Source organism: Corvus cornix, chromosome 3, assembly GCF_000738735.6.
Source record: "Corvus cornix cornix isolate S_Up_H32 chromosome 3, ASM73873v5, whole genome shotgun sequence".
In the NCBI taxonomy this organism is placed as follows: domain Eukaryota; kingdom Metazoa; phylum Chordata; class Aves; order Passeriformes; family Corvidae; genus Corvus; species Corvus cornix.
Window position 1 is genome coordinate 59,865,081 of NC_047056.1, and position 17,853 is coordinate 59,882,933.

The window sequence follows — 17,853 nt, forward strand, 5'->3', positions numbered from 1 at the left end:
CTAGAGGTAGGTCCCTGGCAGTGAATCTTGAGGAGAATGGAAATGTTCCACTCTTGGAAAAACAGTGCTGAGTCTGTTCCCCTCTTGTCAATACTTTTCCTTGGTTAGCTAATGATGTTCTTTGCTTTGTTTGTGATGGACCAGGCGCTAAATGGCAGAGTATTTAAAAAGCAGATGCTACAAATTATGTCCTAAGTCCTCCTAGGAAACTAATTCCCATGTCCAGGTTCTCATCTTGGAAGATGAGATAACCACTCCCTCCCACCTTGCACAGATATTAAAGAAATACATTCAGGTCTAAGAAGAACTCAGATACCATAGTGAGAGGAAATGCAGTCTATAGAGGATAATTCCACCTTCAGATGAGGCTATGGAGTGCAATAAATGACGTTTGGTGATCTGTATGCTGAAAAACAAGAGGAAAGCAAATATTAAATAGCTGTTAGCTGCATAAGAATCTTGTGGTGAATGAGAGGAAGCTTTAAAAAAAATGTACATCATAAAAGTGTGTCATAGTTTGTAGGCATACAGTGAAATAATTAAGGCTGCACAGGCTTCCCCTAAATGTCAAATTCTTGCTTTTTTAAATTCTATTTTTTTTTCTCCTATGTACATTGTTTTTCTTTGAAAAGGAAATAATGTATTTCCTGAGAGAGTTTTTCCTTGCCTTGTCCTAAGAAAACTTTCTTGTATAAAATTAAACCTGAATTAATCCTTTCAAAGGGATGGGCAGATTTATTTCATTCTGTTTTTCTCCTTGTGCGCCACCTTTCTCCAGGGCAATTCTGCATGGACTGCTGGAGTTCTGTGGTTCACACTATGCTCACCTGGATCACTAGGCTACTCCATCCCCTACCCCTGATACCTGCCCACAATTTGTCTGTCTGGGCACACCCACATATTCCTGTGGGGTGGCTTCTCCATCATCCCCCCACAGGGTGTGCAGAGCGCAGCTGTCTTTGGTGGGTGCTTGATGCTTCCTCTGCTCGTCTGCAAGCAGCAGCTGGTTGGCACAGATCAGAGCAGCTTTTGCTGGGTGGAGGTGCTGTTCACTTACCCACAGACACTGAGCAGGCAGAAAAGTGTTAAGCACATGTGTCTGCTCATCTGCATTCTGCCTACCTTTCTGAGAGCTTCGATGGATGTCCAGCTGTCTCAAGCATACACAGCAAGTCTCAGTTCACTCTCCATTCCTGCTGAAGGTGCTACATATATACTTGGGATTTGTACATATATGTATGCATAAGCTTATCTCTTCCCAAATTACTGCAGCCTGCTCACTTTCTTTTTCTCTTTTGTGGACATATTATATTGTTTTCTTCAGGATGGCATCTGTCTGAACAGAGATTGGACCTCAGCCTGCATACCTCACAGCAAGCAAGTAGCTGTTTTCTGATAACTAGCTCTCTTCTTGCTCCCTGAAGGACCCTCACTTCTATTGCTCATCCCTCTGACCCATAACTGGCAGCCTCAGAGCAGAAACCAGCAGGTACAGAGACTCACCAAGTCTCTCCAGTCTGGGCAGACCTTATAACACAGAGGGAGTACAAGTTTTGGTTTCTTTCCATAGTTATATTACCTACACAAATTTTTTTGCATTACAATTTTGCATCACCATTTTGCATCAACATATCCAGGCTTTGGCCTTTGTCAACTTTAATTTGCATTTTGAAGAGCTTAGTGTGGTTCTCTTTGAGGTTGTCATGCTGAGATAGGAGGACTTAGGAGATGACGCCTGCTGCAACAGGCAGCTTTAGAAACAGCGCTGGCTAACTGCCCTGGCAAACTGAGTGAAAAGAGAAGCTGTTTGACAAAAGAAGAGACAGATAATTTTATATGTCGTTCCTGTATGCACAATGACCTTCTGCTTCCCACTGAAAAGCAGAAGCTTGGAAAACTTATAATAACCTTATATAATTAACCTGTCTTTCTATGAATTTCATTTTCAAATGTGACAGCAAACAGAAAACAAGTGATAATCTGGCTTCTGTAGCAGATACTTTGAAGCAGCTCTTTTTTTTTTTTCCTTGAAGCACATTGGAAAAAAATTTCCAGAAGCAACATCAAGATATGAAGTTCATGCACCATAATCAGTGCGCTGACAGAGTGATGCCAGCTCCTCCTGTCCTAGTGGAATTATTAAAAATGTATCATTTTAGATGGACAAAAAAAAAAGGGGATCAAAGGAGAACTGCAGTTTGTGAAGTGTCCCACACTAGTTCTAAGATTTTTTTCATATTGCTAAGTCCAGACCTGTGTTTTATATCAAGCCTTTCAAACCATTTATATTTGGATTATGTACAATCCTGAAACACTAGCCAGAGCATGATGGCTGTGTGGCTCCTGTATTCAGCAAAAGTTGCTCATCTTCCTTGTGTGGAATAGTCCATAATAAGTAAACATACATAGTTTAGCAAGCCCACTGTTTCCTACGGCCTCAGGTATAACTGGAAAACATGGGCAGCTCAGTTTAGAAATCTTTGCAGAAGATAAGAAGAAATTATGCTTTAAAATTGAAAGAAAAGTAATAATACAAAATGTTAAGCTCCAGCCCCCTTTCACTAAACCAGCCTTACATTTTTTTTAGGTAGGACAACAGGATGCTATAACATGATTAGCTGGCTTTTTAGCACCTAACATACTGTGTTCAGAACATGGAGATGGAGAACTCTTTTTCATACCTTTCCCAATGTGCCATTTACTCTGTCAGTCCTGAAAGCTGAAAAGGCCAAGAGCAGCAATGACTTTAACAACATCAGTGAGTAGAAATCAGTGAGCATGACAAAAATAGACTTGAACATTATCACATCTGAAAGTATCTCACGGCATTAAAATGTTGGATTAACCACAGGACATATGAGTCAATAGATAGTCAGATGCATAACTTTAGTTTTAAATAGTCAGTAACTTTCTGAAATAATGCCTTATCGTTTTGTTACTACTCGATTTTCCAGTTTCAGAAGTTACCTCCTGCTCTCTTTATCCAGGCATATACTCTTTGAAGTCTTCAACCAGAGGAAAATATTTTTGATTGTGAGACAGAGACAAAATTATATCTCTATTCTTCTACCAGGATAATGGCAAGTAGCATCCTTCAAAGCCAACTCAGTTTAAAGGAGGATATGACTTTGGTTTTGATTTTTAATGTAAATCTTCTTCCAGAAGAACCTATAGGTAGGGGGTAATGATTTTCCTCCCACTTCTGCCATGAGTTAGCAGACAGTTAATAAAGCTTTAAAGAGGCATATCTAACGATCTTTAACAACAGGTGGTAAAACTCACTTACCCAGTTTACCCAATACTAGCTGTAAATGAGGGTCCCTCAGGAGAAGCAGCCACAGAATGCCTCTCTTCTTTTAGTAATACCAACCTCTGTTTCTATGGAAACAGCACATCGTGCTTGCTGCTAGCAAGGCATGTGTTTAGCCCCTTCTAAAATAAACTGCGTTCCCTTTGCATTGTTTTAAAGGCTGAACAAAGCACTCAGCTTCCAACACACCAAATTAGTAATGCCTCTTCTTCCCCTCTAATTAAAAGAAAAAGAAGGACATTGGATGTATAGCCTGTAGCTGCTAATTATAGTGACAGGTAGTGGCCTTTCTGTAGGTTATCATTTCTATGAAGAATGGATATCTCACTGCTTTATGGCAGGGCATTGGAAATTTTGGAATTGCAGCTAAAAACAAATGTTGACCTCCTAAAGATGGTAAATGGCTGGCTCCATTAAGTGCATACTCCCCTGCATGCTTTTCCATATGTTGGAGTTCAGTAATTTACACCAGTGCCTTTGGAAGCACTTGCTCTTTGTATCACTAGATACTTAAAGATGCTAAAAGGCCATCTGTCAAATACCTGGTGTGCCTCCTACAAGTGCATGTAGTCACCTCTTCTTGTGCTGGGCCAGCGGTTTCCCAGTCTGAGTCACTACAGAAATTAATGGGGTTTTCCTCCCCAGCTGTAGATATGAAAAAGTACTGAGTAATTAGATTGCAAATAAAATAAGATGTTAAAAGCTGCAACTTACCTGCTTAATTAATAGCTGCTTAGGTCCTACTGAAACAATTTTATAAGCTGATGAGTTTACCATGGAAGCTGGTTTTATAGCTTTCCATACCTTGAGCAGTGAAAATAGACTGGTCTGTTTCAAGCTGTGATGGAATGAAGATTTACAGAGCTTGGAGAGTATAAAGGATGGCATTATAGGGTTGTCAGAGTAACAGGCCTTGGGAATCTACACTGTTTATGTTTAAAGGGACAAGTCAGCTGGAGGCAGACATCTGAGACATGTTGGATTAATTTGCAGCTTTAAAGCAGATTGTGTTTGGGGAGAGAAGAATGGAACTCTGGCTTGCATCTGTTTTTCAGACTGTATAATGAAAAGATGTTTTCTTAAAAAATGGCATGAACACAGCCCCACTTCAGCAGTAGCAGCAGTTTCAAACACCTAGTGAAGCACAGCCTCACGTTTGCAGTAGGTCATTAAGAGAGAAAGCTGGTGTCATGAAAGAAATCAAAGCAATCCAGGCTAATCAAGTTAAAAATTTAAAAATAAAAGGGTTTTTGAGGTTTAAAGAAAAATATATTTTTTACACCACCAGGCATATTTTATACACCACTTCACATGGTATTTGAATGCCACTTATTGAAAAATGGAAGAGATTTGATCCTACATTGTTCAGTCAGCAAGACACCTTTCTTGACTGGGGCTTTCTTCAGTGCTCATGAGCCAAGTAAAAAAGGGCAATTTGCATATTAAAAAACAGCATTGTGGTGAATACAGTTTGGGATGAGAGAAAAAACTTCAGATGCTGTAGAGCATTGTGAAGATAAAATTAAGAATTGGTAAATCTATAAATTAACTCTCTTGATTCACAATACAAACATGGCTGATAGCAAACTAAATGTCTCTGTCTTTCCTTTGCAAAAAATAGAAGTTTTACAGTGCCAGGAACCTTTTGATACTTCTGTTTTTCCAGTACTTCTCACCTATTCTTTGTGGTTCATTACTTCAATGGAATTCCTTGCCTGTTAGTTAAATAATACAGCTTTTCAGCCAATTTGTGAAGATCTGCAATTTCCTGTCTGCCCCTATTGTGTTAAATTGTACTTTATCTCTTACTACTGTAGCATTTCCAATTCTCTGTTGATCAATATGGTGCACTGTCATTTAAAGGGAATATTTTCACTGGAGTTGAAGAGGTTTTGTACAAGACACACAGTAATTTTCTTTTGAGGTGAATCGCCTTTTCCTCTGCCTTGTTCTACACTATTTCTCTGGGTCTTCAGTTTATAAAGAACTTTCTTAATATCAGCTTTTAAAGATCTGTGAGATCTATCTCTATTACAGGTGAAACTGATTAAATGGCTAGAGATATAACAAACTTTTTAAAATAAGTTCCTCATAGGTATTTTAACCCCCAATTCCATATAACCCAAGATACTTCTAGAATAAATTTTTGTCTATAATAACTTTTTAGTCTATAATAAAAGGGTCTTTATGCCTCCCTGTTTTCAGTTTCTGTTTGAATAAAAGTATTTTCTATATTCATTTAGTCTTTTGTATGTAATTCTGTACTGGGGAATACAGACCATCAAATACCTCTTTTGATCTTCCCTGCTCTCTTCTTATCATTTTCTTCCCCATCTTTTTTTATCATAGAATGCTGAGAAAGTTGTGTGACTTTTCTAACACAGCTACAGCTGTCTAAATGTTTCTAAATTTTAGTGAACTGACGGTTTCTCTGCTGGTACCCACGGTGTCAAAGAGCACTCTCCTTCTTGCTCTTTCCTCTCAACATGTATTTAAAAAGTCAGAACTGGATGCTGAAGGAGAAAGTACAATTAAAAATGCTTTTCTTTAATCATCAACAGTCAGACTAAAATACTTATCTCCAGTTGTTGAAAAATATAAGCCTCTAAATGAACTTTTTTAAACAAAAGAGGAAATATGGTTTTAGAATTGTCATGGAGAATTATTGTGGACTGTACTTGTTAGATGATTTCTTCCAGTTTGTTGATTCTTAACAAATTTGAAAAGCTGGTGTGTGGGTTCTGATATATGTTCAAAACTACTTGAAGTTTCACAAAGTCATTGCTTTTAATGCTAAGAGGTACTATGATTATGTTGATTTTCTATTTAAGGTAAACCAGCAAGATGCGTCTTTTAAATACAAATTCATGCTGAAACCTATCAGGTCTGTCAATTTGAGTTCCTCAATTTTTTTTCTGTGATTAAAATCAGTACTACTTATTTACCATCAAGGATGTCTTTTCATACTTAAGATGCTCTTTATTTTCTTAAATATCAACAATTTGTATGATATGATGTGATATGATAGCGTTTGGTTATATTCAGACTTGGTTTTTTATTTATTTAGTTTTGCACTAGTAATTGTAGTAATAGATGTTTGTCCCATCCATAGGCTGTGGCACAGCTGAGAACCCAAAACTTCCAGTTTAGAAACTTGAAATCCTCACTGATCAAATGTGGTTCCAATACATAGTTCATCAAGAAAAAGGATATTTCTGTATCCATGTTTGCCAAAGAAGATAAGGAAAAAGGGTCTTACTTGCAGCATTAAAATGTGATGAATGATGCACCCCAAAATATAAAGGGCAACTTTATATCCCATGCACACTGGGGCGTATGTGTGTGTGTGTCTACGTGAGTGTATGTACTAAACCTTCTAATCACAGGCTCTTTGAGTTTCCATCTTCTGCATCCCAGCTTCCAGGGCAGGCAGAAGGGAAACCAAGAATGATACCAAAACGTAACTGTAGGGATTTGCATAGGGAGATGTAGAATTTCTTTGTATTGAAATTCAACTGCTAACATTTTCCTATGAGTCAAAGCCTGTAATCTAAATTCGCAAGCAATAAATTGTAGATGATATGCTTTTGCTATTTATTCAAACAGTCACTCATTATATTTGTCCTCTGATTTGTCTAGCTTACCTCTTTCAAATCACTAGTTTCAACCTGACAAGATTTTAAAATTTATTTTCTTCTTCTACTGACCTGTGCAAATACTCGTAAAAGTACAATAAGTCTAGAATGTCAGTTCTGTCTGAACAGCTTCTTAAGGAGAGACTGAAACAGACCACTCTGGTTTTCTTTTAAGCTGTTTCACTGATGTTAGCAACCAGATCTCTGTTGTGTCCCTAATTATTATTCTCTACCAGTGTTCATCAGCATAATTGCATCAATCTTCCTTTCTCAGCTTATGCAAAAAAAGAATATTGGAAAATAAGAAATTTTAATTGTCACTTACACATCACAGACTTGCCAGAGACTAGAATTTGCAGTAAGGGATTTAGTCTATGTTAGTTAAATGATTGATAGGATAAATTGGCAGGATATCTGTTTTTAAAGATAGGGTGCTCATATACTAGCACCAGAGACTGGTAAAACCCAGGGAAAAGTGAGAACCCAGGTGTGCTCTTCAATGTATAAAATATACTGCTTTGCAGAATTGGCTCTGCTGCTCCTTTTGCCATCCCAAAAGAACTGCAGAAAATGCTCCTTTTACAGGGAGGATTTCAACCTTGCAGCTTTCTCTAAATGCATAATTTCAAAACTGTAGATTTATTTTAGCATAGATTTTCTGCGGGAATACAAAGCTGGAACAGATCTCCTGATTCACTCAGGTCATCCTCTGCTTTGTCTGCAGTCTCAGGCAGTCTCATCACACACACTTTCAACAACTGTTTTAGTGCTATCTCAAAGCTAGATGCACTTAGATATTTTGTGCTTTAAGAGAATCTCCCAAAATGGTTCTTGAGCTAAAACCTCAGAATTTCTTAGTCTAACAAAGTAAAAGCATTTGCAACTGGGTATCTGCTTTCATTACCCAGTAGGCTGCAGACTTTAGGGGTTCCCTGAATTAAAATTTTTTAGTCTTGTTTCCACCTCAGTCTGGGTCACTCCTATTCCCCTTATCCACCCAGCCTTTGGCCTGGTGTCCCAATTTTCATATTGCTTCTTTCCTCTGTCCTGTAATCTCTTTCTCTGTTCTCGAATGTTATTACTTGAGATGACTTAAACATTTCTTATTTGAGATGGCTTAAGTTTAGATGGCTCTAAATATTTTTCCTTTTTGATCTGACTGAACTTTCAGAGAGATAATGGCTAAATCTTTAAATACAAATATTTGCTTTCAAACTCTTCAGCACTCCAGACTCTTTCATACACTTGGATTTACCACCACTGGCTGTCTCATTCCACCCTCATGATTGCTTCCAGCAGGACAGGGCAGGAGTGTTCGAGTACATCAGGGCATAAGGTGTGAAAGTGTTAAGTATGAGATAGAATAAAAATGCCCTAGATAAGTACACAGCAATCTATCAGCAACAATAATAGAGAGTGGACCAGAAGATTCAGCCAGATTTATCTCTGGGTCCTTGTGACTCAATTTCTATGCTGGTTTGTTCCAGGGAAGGGAGTAACGAGGGCTGGCAAGAGGTCACACAAGAGTTGGCTCAGTACAGCCAAGAGTTGCTTACAAAATCAGAAATACTCTGACTGAGGTGATGGCAGCTGGTGAGGAACTAGCTGAAAAAAGGTAAAAGATGCAAAGTGCATCAAACTGCAATCCAACACAAGTTCTGAAATGCTCCCACTGTCAGTCCCATGGTGCCCACACAGCCCAGCACAGTCTGCAGGGCTCCAGCACGGAGTTCCTTCTTCACCACCTTGTCTCATAATAGCTTCTTTCTCTTAACCACTGTAGCAGCAACTGTGTTTGGCATTTACTTGGAGCTTGTGTGAGAAAACTGTATAATTAAAGAAATAGAAAATATATTTTTCCTTCAAATAAGCTGTGAAAAGACTGAGCTGTGTAGGAGATGAATAAATACTAGGGAGGCTTTGCCTTTTTATGTACTTAATAGCATAGCAATCTGTGGGGGTCATGTTTTCTATCAGCTGAAGGAAATTGTATACATCCACTGCACACCATCTAGCTGGAGGCATAGTTACAATAGATGATAGATCCCTTAGAAGGCATCTATGTATTCTTTAAATGCTCAATTATTTTGAGTGTTGATGGTAATTGCATGTCTCAGGCTCAGTTCTGCAAGATGAAGTACACTACAGCACACGCTTCAGTTTCTTAGAGTGCATCACTAATATTTGAACATGGGGAAATGAGCTGCTAATTACTTTTCAGCCATTTTGTTTGATTTTTTGCTTTTGTATATTTAATCATATCCCATTTATTTAAATACTCAAAATTACCTTGCCATTTAAAACATGCAGCCTTTCATGATGGTTAGTGTTTAATACAGTGCACAAATCACTGCTTTTACATGTTACAGTTTTTGTGATGCTTTATATCATGGCTAATATAAATAACATAATTTCCCCTCACTACTTTTCATTTTGAAGAGCTGTAAAACCTTATCAGATGTACAATAATAACGTGGGGTTTTGTATCTCCTTCATGTTACAAGAATAAAATAATGTGAAATCTCTTGGCATCATTCCAAGTTATGGTTTTTCCAGTATATGCATACCAATGAATATTTGATTCTTGAAACATTCTCTTTTTCTTCCTTTAACCACTGTAGGAATAGCATTATAAGTAGAAAACATATGCCACCCACATAATAGTTTGTTTATTATCTTGATCCTAATGTCAGTTAAACTTCGGAAATCTTCAGTTTGTGTCCTAAATTCTTCTAAACAAGTGTTCCGCTGAGGACTCCCAGTACAGACATAAGTTTGAGGGATTCTTCCAGTATTGAGCATTTCATGCAAATGCAGTTATAATAGTTCAAATTGGGACAGACTGAGTTTGGATTTTTTATTACCTGTTTCACAAAATGAGGAAGAAAGTAATAACTCTGTATGTGCTTTATTATGTTGTGCCCTGCTAATTTTTTTTTTTTTTTGCAGCTCACCACGGTAAAATCATAGGATCATAGAATCATAGAGTGGTTTGGGTAGGAAGTGACCTTAAAGACCACCTAGTTCCAATCCCTCTGACATGGGCAGGGATGCCATGGCTAAGATCAGGTTGCTCGAGGCTCCACCCAACCTGGCTTTGAACACTTCCAGGGATGGTGCACCCACAACTTCTCTGGGAAACATGTTCCAGTGCCTCACCACCCTCACAGTAAAGAATTTTTTCCTAATATCTGGGAAGAACAGGAGACCTGAAGAGTCCAAGCTGAGAGACACCACTACTGACACATTCTGCTACCAACTCTCATTGAACAGTTCTGTTCAATAGGCAGCTCTGTTACCATATAATGCACAGATCTCTGTGCCCACTGGAAAGATCGGGTGACCACAAAAACCTCTGCTTGCTACATAGCATGTATACACATTTTCTCTGTGTTTTGAAGAGGAAGGATGGTGACTTGGTATTGGTGAGTCCCACCCACATGAAGACTCTGGGGAAAGACCATGGTTTTAAGTCACTGGAAATGGAAAAAGTGAGTAGCACCACCAGTTAGCCTGGACTCTCAGGAAGGGGCCACATTTTGCTCAGCGGCAGTACAGATGGTATCTACAGGAACAGCAGTAGGGATGTGTCTGCTTGCAGTCCATGGGAATGAGCAGGCTTGCCTGAACTGAGGGAGTGAACAGCAATTTCATGAAATGGTTGTGTTAGCAATGTGCTCGTACTGTATATATTGTCCATTGATTACAAAAGTAATTCACTTCACAAAATGACTGGAATTACAGCACTAAACTATTTGACCATTCCATGCTGTAATTACATGACACCAAAGCATTTTGAGCATTGCATGTAATAACTACCATTCTCTTTTGAAGCCTGGTGCCCTGATATCCTTCTGGACCAATGTCATGCTAAGTGGGCTCTTCTGCAGGAGAGCCCCCAGCAAGTGATCTGTGATTTATTTTTATCCTGAGACAAGCTAACCCCACCAATAAGCAGTCTGTGTCTCAAGGTACTTACCAACAAGAAGCACAGCATTGTACCTGCTCCACAGGCGAGCAGTCCAAGTGGCTGTTCAGATGGTAACCTCTTCCACCTCCAGGTACTCCCAATCCTGGGGTATGGCAATGAAACCAGCACCACATAGTCTCAGCCTAAGAGCTTTTGCTGCTGTGCCCTGCCTGATCCATGAAACCTGGACGTCCTTGCAGCCAGGTGATTTTCCCATGGTAATACGAAGGACACACTTGCAGCACTGCTAGCATCTCTCCATTCAAAGGACTGGGTAATCCACTGAAAAGACTATCCATGATATGCAATAACTCAGTCTCACATTAGATGCCAATGAATATAAATGACCACCTACAGGAAAGCTGCACAGTTCTTCACACTCTTTTCTGTCATTATCACCTTCTGTTTTTCAGAAGACCGCCCTGTCTCTGTGCCAAAAACTGCTCTGGATCCCCATGCTTACACTGATATTACTGTTTCCAACAAAGTTACACCATTTCCTTTTGACGAGTCTCTGAACAGGCTCACCAGGAAGTTCCCCACCTACAATGACCTGGGAGGCCTGTAGCTCCTCCCTGTAGGGATCCCACCTGTCTGACAAGCCCCTCACGGGGAGCACTCCTCCAGGAGTCATCAATATTTGCCAGGAAAACACCACTGGGGAAATATGAGACCATGTAACACAAATTTCTGATACAGAACACATGGTAAAGTACAACCAACACAGTGAACCTGGAAGAATGTGGTCTTCCCCATCCCAAGAGCTAAGAGAGGTAGCAGAGACCTGTGGTGCAAATAGAGGTGAACTTACCCTGTTAAGAGGAAATGTAACAGAGGACCATTTGACTTGTCTCACCAGCATCTGCTGAGGATGAGACTATGAAGACAAAGAAGCTTATGTCAAAGTAAGAAGCTGTTTCTAGATATCATGGCAGCAAAAGTTTTGAAAAATGTAGTTGGAAGAGCCTGACAAAATATGAAACAAACAGATGCAAATGTTTCAAAGCAAAACAGAAGTGTAAAAGTTGATACCTCAATTAAAAAATAAAATTCACTTCATGAAGCAGAATTTATTATTGTAAGTTTAGAAGTAAATATATGGGTCCATAATTTTGTGCATAAATATAATAGAAAGGTATCTTTTGGTATCCTTTTGAACCAGAGCTTTTTTGGAAAGAGTTTTTTTTTAAATAATGCTGTATTGCTTTTACTTATCTCTTCTGCAGAGTATCTGAAGTTGTGGATTTATTACTAAGTACATATTGGGGAGCAGGCAGATCCCCATAAGCATGAAATCCATTTCTATGTGCAATCATAAATCTTAAAAGCACTATCTTTATCAGCAAGAAAAATAAGTGAGGACTCACTTTGACTTTGTACATTTGGGCATCATCTCTTTTCCTCTGTGTTGTTTTTTTCTCCCCTACATATATTCTCATCAGAGGCTGGAGCATTGTCTCTACCTATTTTTATTCTCTAAATGCCACCAAATGTTTAGAGGAAGGATGAAAGCTTTGTGCTTAGCACAGACTAAGATAGGTTTGTTAGTTAGTCAGCTAGTGACAGGTATTGACATGATTCCCAGTAAAAAGTTGAGATGCAGGAACAGAAGATGAGGTGGAGATTCTCTGGGGATTTCATGGAGGAGAGCATAGCTTCACACATGCTGTGTAGCCTGTGCCCCACATACACCCCCAGTGAGATACAGGGAAGGCTGCTGAGGAAAAATGGCAATCGGGAGCAGGATGCTACAGCTGCCAGATGAATTCATGCTGCCTGAAGCTCAGTGTCTAAAGCAGGCAGTTGGAAAGAGGGCCAGTGGGCCAGATGATTCATTTTCTCAAGGGCCGGATTGAGTCACAGACTGTGGGCTGAGTGTTCCTCATCTTGGAGTGCTGGTTTGATTTCACCATAGGCCACTGAAGGCTGGATCAGTTTTAGCTTAAAAGAAAGAGGCCAAAATGGATATATATGAAGTCAAAAGCATTGATGTTTTTGCATGGGTCACCTGCTTGGTGGAGATGGCAAGAGTGAAGTGATTTTAGTAGTGCTTTCTCACTAGTGTAGAGTGGCTTCAAGTCAAGATGGGCACATCCCTGAGGTCTGTTTATGTCTGTATTTTCAGTGCCTTTGCTATACCTGCTCTGAACTCATACTCGCCAAGTCTGTCTCCAAAGTTTTATCTGAAATTGTTTATCATTTAACATATCCGGCCTTCAGGTGTTACTTTAATAGAACACTATTCAATTAACATTTTTTATAGAGAATAAACTTTTCAATTGTTAACTAAGCCAAGTATAAATCGCAGCTTATATTAAAGTGACAGATGACAGCACTGAGCATGCCAGGAGTGAGCACTGCAGCAGGCAATTCTTCCACTCTAGCTGTATATTTGTTTTCTTGCTGTCTTTCTGTTGACCTTATGTTTTTCTAAATGCATTTAGAAATGGGATCTTTGTTAATGTACAAATCATGATATCATAGAATAATTTACATTGGAAATGATCATTGCAGGTATATCATATTGCGTCCTCCTTGAGAAAAAAATATATAGTGACATTCTCAAATGTCATGAGTATAATTAGAGTGTTTGTTTTTCCTTCCTCTATGCACAGAAAAAGTTTTCATCAGAACAAACTGTTTCTTAGTGACTGTAATTGAGGTCTATAAATCACATCACATGTTTACTAGGACCATCCCATTAATTCCTAGCACAACTAGGCCGAACATTAGTATCAGTTGCAGTCTATTTACTTGACTGCATTTGGAACAAGAATCTAGCATTTGTACCACTTCACTTTCTCAAGATTGGCTAAATAAAATGAAGTTCTAGACAGTAACACTAAGAAGAAATACCTGGTCTTACTAAAGTAGTTCTTTACCCTTCTACATAATGCTGTGAAATCTACAACAGAAGTTGTGTAAATACTTTAATTCGCAGTATTTATACTTCAGAATTTGAAATCGTTGTTTTAGTTCAAGGCTTCACCAAAGCCATGGTGTTCTTCTAAAGATTTTGCCCTCATAACTCTCTAGCCCTCAAAACACCCACATCACAAACAGCTGTAGCAGAGACAGAAGCAGACTTGTTCTCAAAGAAATGCCCCAGTGATCCCTTTGTTGGGGTGTTTGCCAGCTACTTTATCTAGAGAAGTTCCATGTGAATGCTTCACCAAAAGCTGAGGGTAAGCACATGAGCACGGATTTTGAGAACACAGGGACTGTCAGAAAGTTCATGATACGGGGCAGAGTGTTGTGCAGCCACAAAATTACGATGATTATGATGACATGAGCAAGTCATCAAAGGTGCAATGGGCCCTGACACTTAACTTTCTCATAAGCAAGTGAGATGAGGGAAAGACCCTGTCTATTTGACTACTTGCATAAAATCCGTTTAGAGAAACTTTTCCTCTGATTTATCTAAGAGGTCTGTGGGAGAAAGTGGATGTAGCGTGACATTAGAAAATACAGTTTCAGCCCAATACCCAACCCACTCTGCATGTGGCTACTGCTTAAATAAGAAAAAAATGAGTGTCATGAGCCAGCTGGACACATCTTTTGCCCATCTGTTCCATATTTATTTATTTTTTCAACATTAGATTTACTGTTTAATGTTTATATTTCTCTTACTTGGTACTCAGTGGAGAAATACATAAAGTCATCAATGTCTCCTTCTGTTGCAATCATCCTGGAATTCCCACAGTCAAACATGGCTGCAAAACCAAGTGCATTAGTCTGTCACCAAGCAGACTAATATTTTATTTACGTGTTTATAACATCTTCAATAACTCTATATTTGCCAGCTATCTTTAGGCACTCACTACAACAGTAGCAGAATATTAGACTAATTTGACTTGGGAACATTCTCTTTTCCTTTCAAAGAATAAATAAGTTTCTAATAGATGAACAAATAGTCATAATTCTAAACCTAGTATAGGAGAAATCCTAAATCCTCAAACCCTTTCTTCGCTTCCTGCTTCGAAAGACAAGAAACACAATGTGTTTATTCTTGGAAAATTAAAAAAAAAACCTGAAGGGAAGAACTGGAGGGAAATGAATCCTAATGCTGAATGTGTCTCATAGGATGTTCTTTTCAGTTCTGATTTAAGTCAGTCATTGCATCTCTGGGAATTTTCAAGGCTGCTAACCTGCTTTGGAAAGCAATTTCACTGACATATTCTCAAAAAATTAGTTTAGTTTTGTTCTTAAAAGACTGTTTCTTCCTACTTGTTAATATTTGTATTGTAGCTCTGCTGCTGGAGGGATACAAGAAAAGATAACTGGGAGAGGAAAAGAGTTACCAAATGACCATAACCTTAATAAGCATTTAATGAATCAAGAGTACCCCTTACAACCGCCCCTCCTGGCAGCGCAGAGACTTAGAGCCAGATCAGCTTGTTCTTACTTAGAACAGCTAAATCCCAAGCACTCCCAAACATTTCAGAGCAAGCAGCCCTAGGAAGTCTACATGCAGGAACTGGAGTTTGAAAGGGCTGCAGGCCATGGTATGTGGTTTGATACCAGTTTTACTGCAGCTCAGCAGCAAGCACTGTCACAAGCTCTACCACTTTTTGTGGGTCAGGAATATGATCTAAAGTTACAAGTTTTACCAGCACTGCAGGGAAATACAAATTTTCCTGGAAGGAACAACCACTTGAAGTGTTATGCTGCACATCTAAGTCTGGCCGTGTCTGCCAAGCAGACATTTCAATACTCCACAAGCTCTTGTTTTGAAGGCCATAGCTACTCAGGTCTTATCTACTGCCTCAGTTCCTCAGCCACTATATGGCTAAGAAACTGCACAAAGCAATAGGAAACAACCCACTTCTTATCTGCAATACTGTCACGCTCATGACACCAGTTCTGGTTTTGCAGTTTCACTTGGGATTGCAAATATTTATTGGGAAACTGCAACAGTCATCCCAACAGGACAAAAAAGATGATGGAGTTTACACCAACCATGAGCACAGAGCAGGAGATGGCCAGAACAGCAGGTACTTAACCATATACTGCCTGAGTAGCATGAATTCATAACTACCAGTAGTATATAGTTCCTTTAAGTTATTTGGTTATTTGGTTATTTAAAACATAGTTAGTGAAATCATAATATCCAGTTCATTTTTCTATGAAGAACATAGGGCTACAGAACAATCAGATTCCTGCTTTTCATATTGTGCAAAACCAAGTGTATTGTACTGTATTCCTGCCATTTGCCTGATTTCCAAAATTTAGATTTATGATTATGTTCAGTACCAGGGCTAAGACACATGTCAGTAAACAATGGTCACAGTACAATGAATTTTGGATTGAGCACCTCTCACTTAAAAACATCTGTTCTCCTGTGTTTCCTAAAAGTTTGCATGGTGTCTATTTCATTAAATCTCTTCTGTTTAGTATTTTCTATTTTTTTGGACTTAATTTACTTTTTTTCAGAAAAAGAAGACAGAGAGTGGAACTGTCTAGGAAAAAAGTCAAGATAGGCTTTTTAGTAACAACCTCAGTGCTCCTGAGATACATGGGAGCAGCAGTGTATGTACAGCCAGGAGAGAGGGCAGCCTGGAGAGCTCCAGCAGGACTGAGCTGCCCTGTTGGATATGCCAGTATCAGAGGCTGAAAATGCTCATGTCACCAAAGATAACTGGCCAAGAGGAACAGTGCTGAGACAATTCCTAACCACTGGATTGCTGCAGAGCCTGACAATAAAGAGATTACGGCTGGAGGAGCTGGGTAGGACAGAAATGGTGATAGGGCACGTGCATAGTCCTGAAGATCTTGAGAATGCTGTGAAAAGGTTTAGATATTTTTGGCAAATGCTTAGAGCATCATCAGGCCCTCTCCCATTTATGTCAGCTGCCTGGCAATTGCACCCAGCAACACGTGGGAGACATAATGATGTGCTCGCTGGGACCCTACTGGTGCAGCCAGAGAGGTGAGTTCCACTGATGCAGCTTTCTGCCACTTAGCTGATCTCTGTCACAAGAGGAGGGGATGATTTGAAGAAGTTCTACTTTTTCTCCATCTGATTTCATGACACAAAGTCACAAGATATAGTCAAGGATCTGTTTGGGAATAGAAAAATTATTTTTGAAGTAAACGTCTTAAGCTTTGTTATTGGTAAGGAACCACCACTATCTTTATTTGTGTATGTCTACAGCCCAGGAGTTAATAACATTATATTTAATCAGCAGAAAGCACTTTGCAATCACTTCATTTGGAACAGTATCTGGCTTTATAACATTGATTTTACACTTCATTGGGTTGGTTGTTACATTGCTATAAAAAGACCAGAGCATTTTATGTATGATTGTTTTTGTTAAAGACAAAGCAGAGTTAAAAGACTTACCCCCTGTTATAGCTGCTACAGGTAATTAAGAGACAAATAGCTGCAAATATGAAAATTATAGAATCACAGGATAGTTTGGGTTAGAAGGGACGTTTAAAGGTTACCTAGACCAACCCCACTGCAATAAGCAGGGACATCTTCAACTAGATGAGGTGCTCAGGGCCCCTCAAACACTTCCAAGAATGGGGCATCCACAGCTTCTCTGGGCAACCTGTTCCAATGCCTCATTATAAAAAATGTCTTCCTTATATCTAGTCTGAACTCACCCTCTTCTTCTTAAATCACTTCCTCTATACCCACCCCAACTTTCCTGCTGACTTTATGACCCTGGTCATAAATGCAGGCATGATTGGATTTGGTGCAAAGTGATGGTGTTTTCTTGGCTCTATATTAAGATCTAGCACCAGTGCCACAGGATGAAAGAGACAAAACAAAAATCCTGGGAAAACTGGCAAGAATAAATTGCTCTTCCATACAAATCCAGTGCCTTTGCTTCCCTCCCTAGATCTCCCTCACAGACCAGCCTGAGCAAGGCTGATGTGTAGTACCACTGAATCAGTATGTCTCATCCTGAGCACAGTGGCAGAGTTTAATG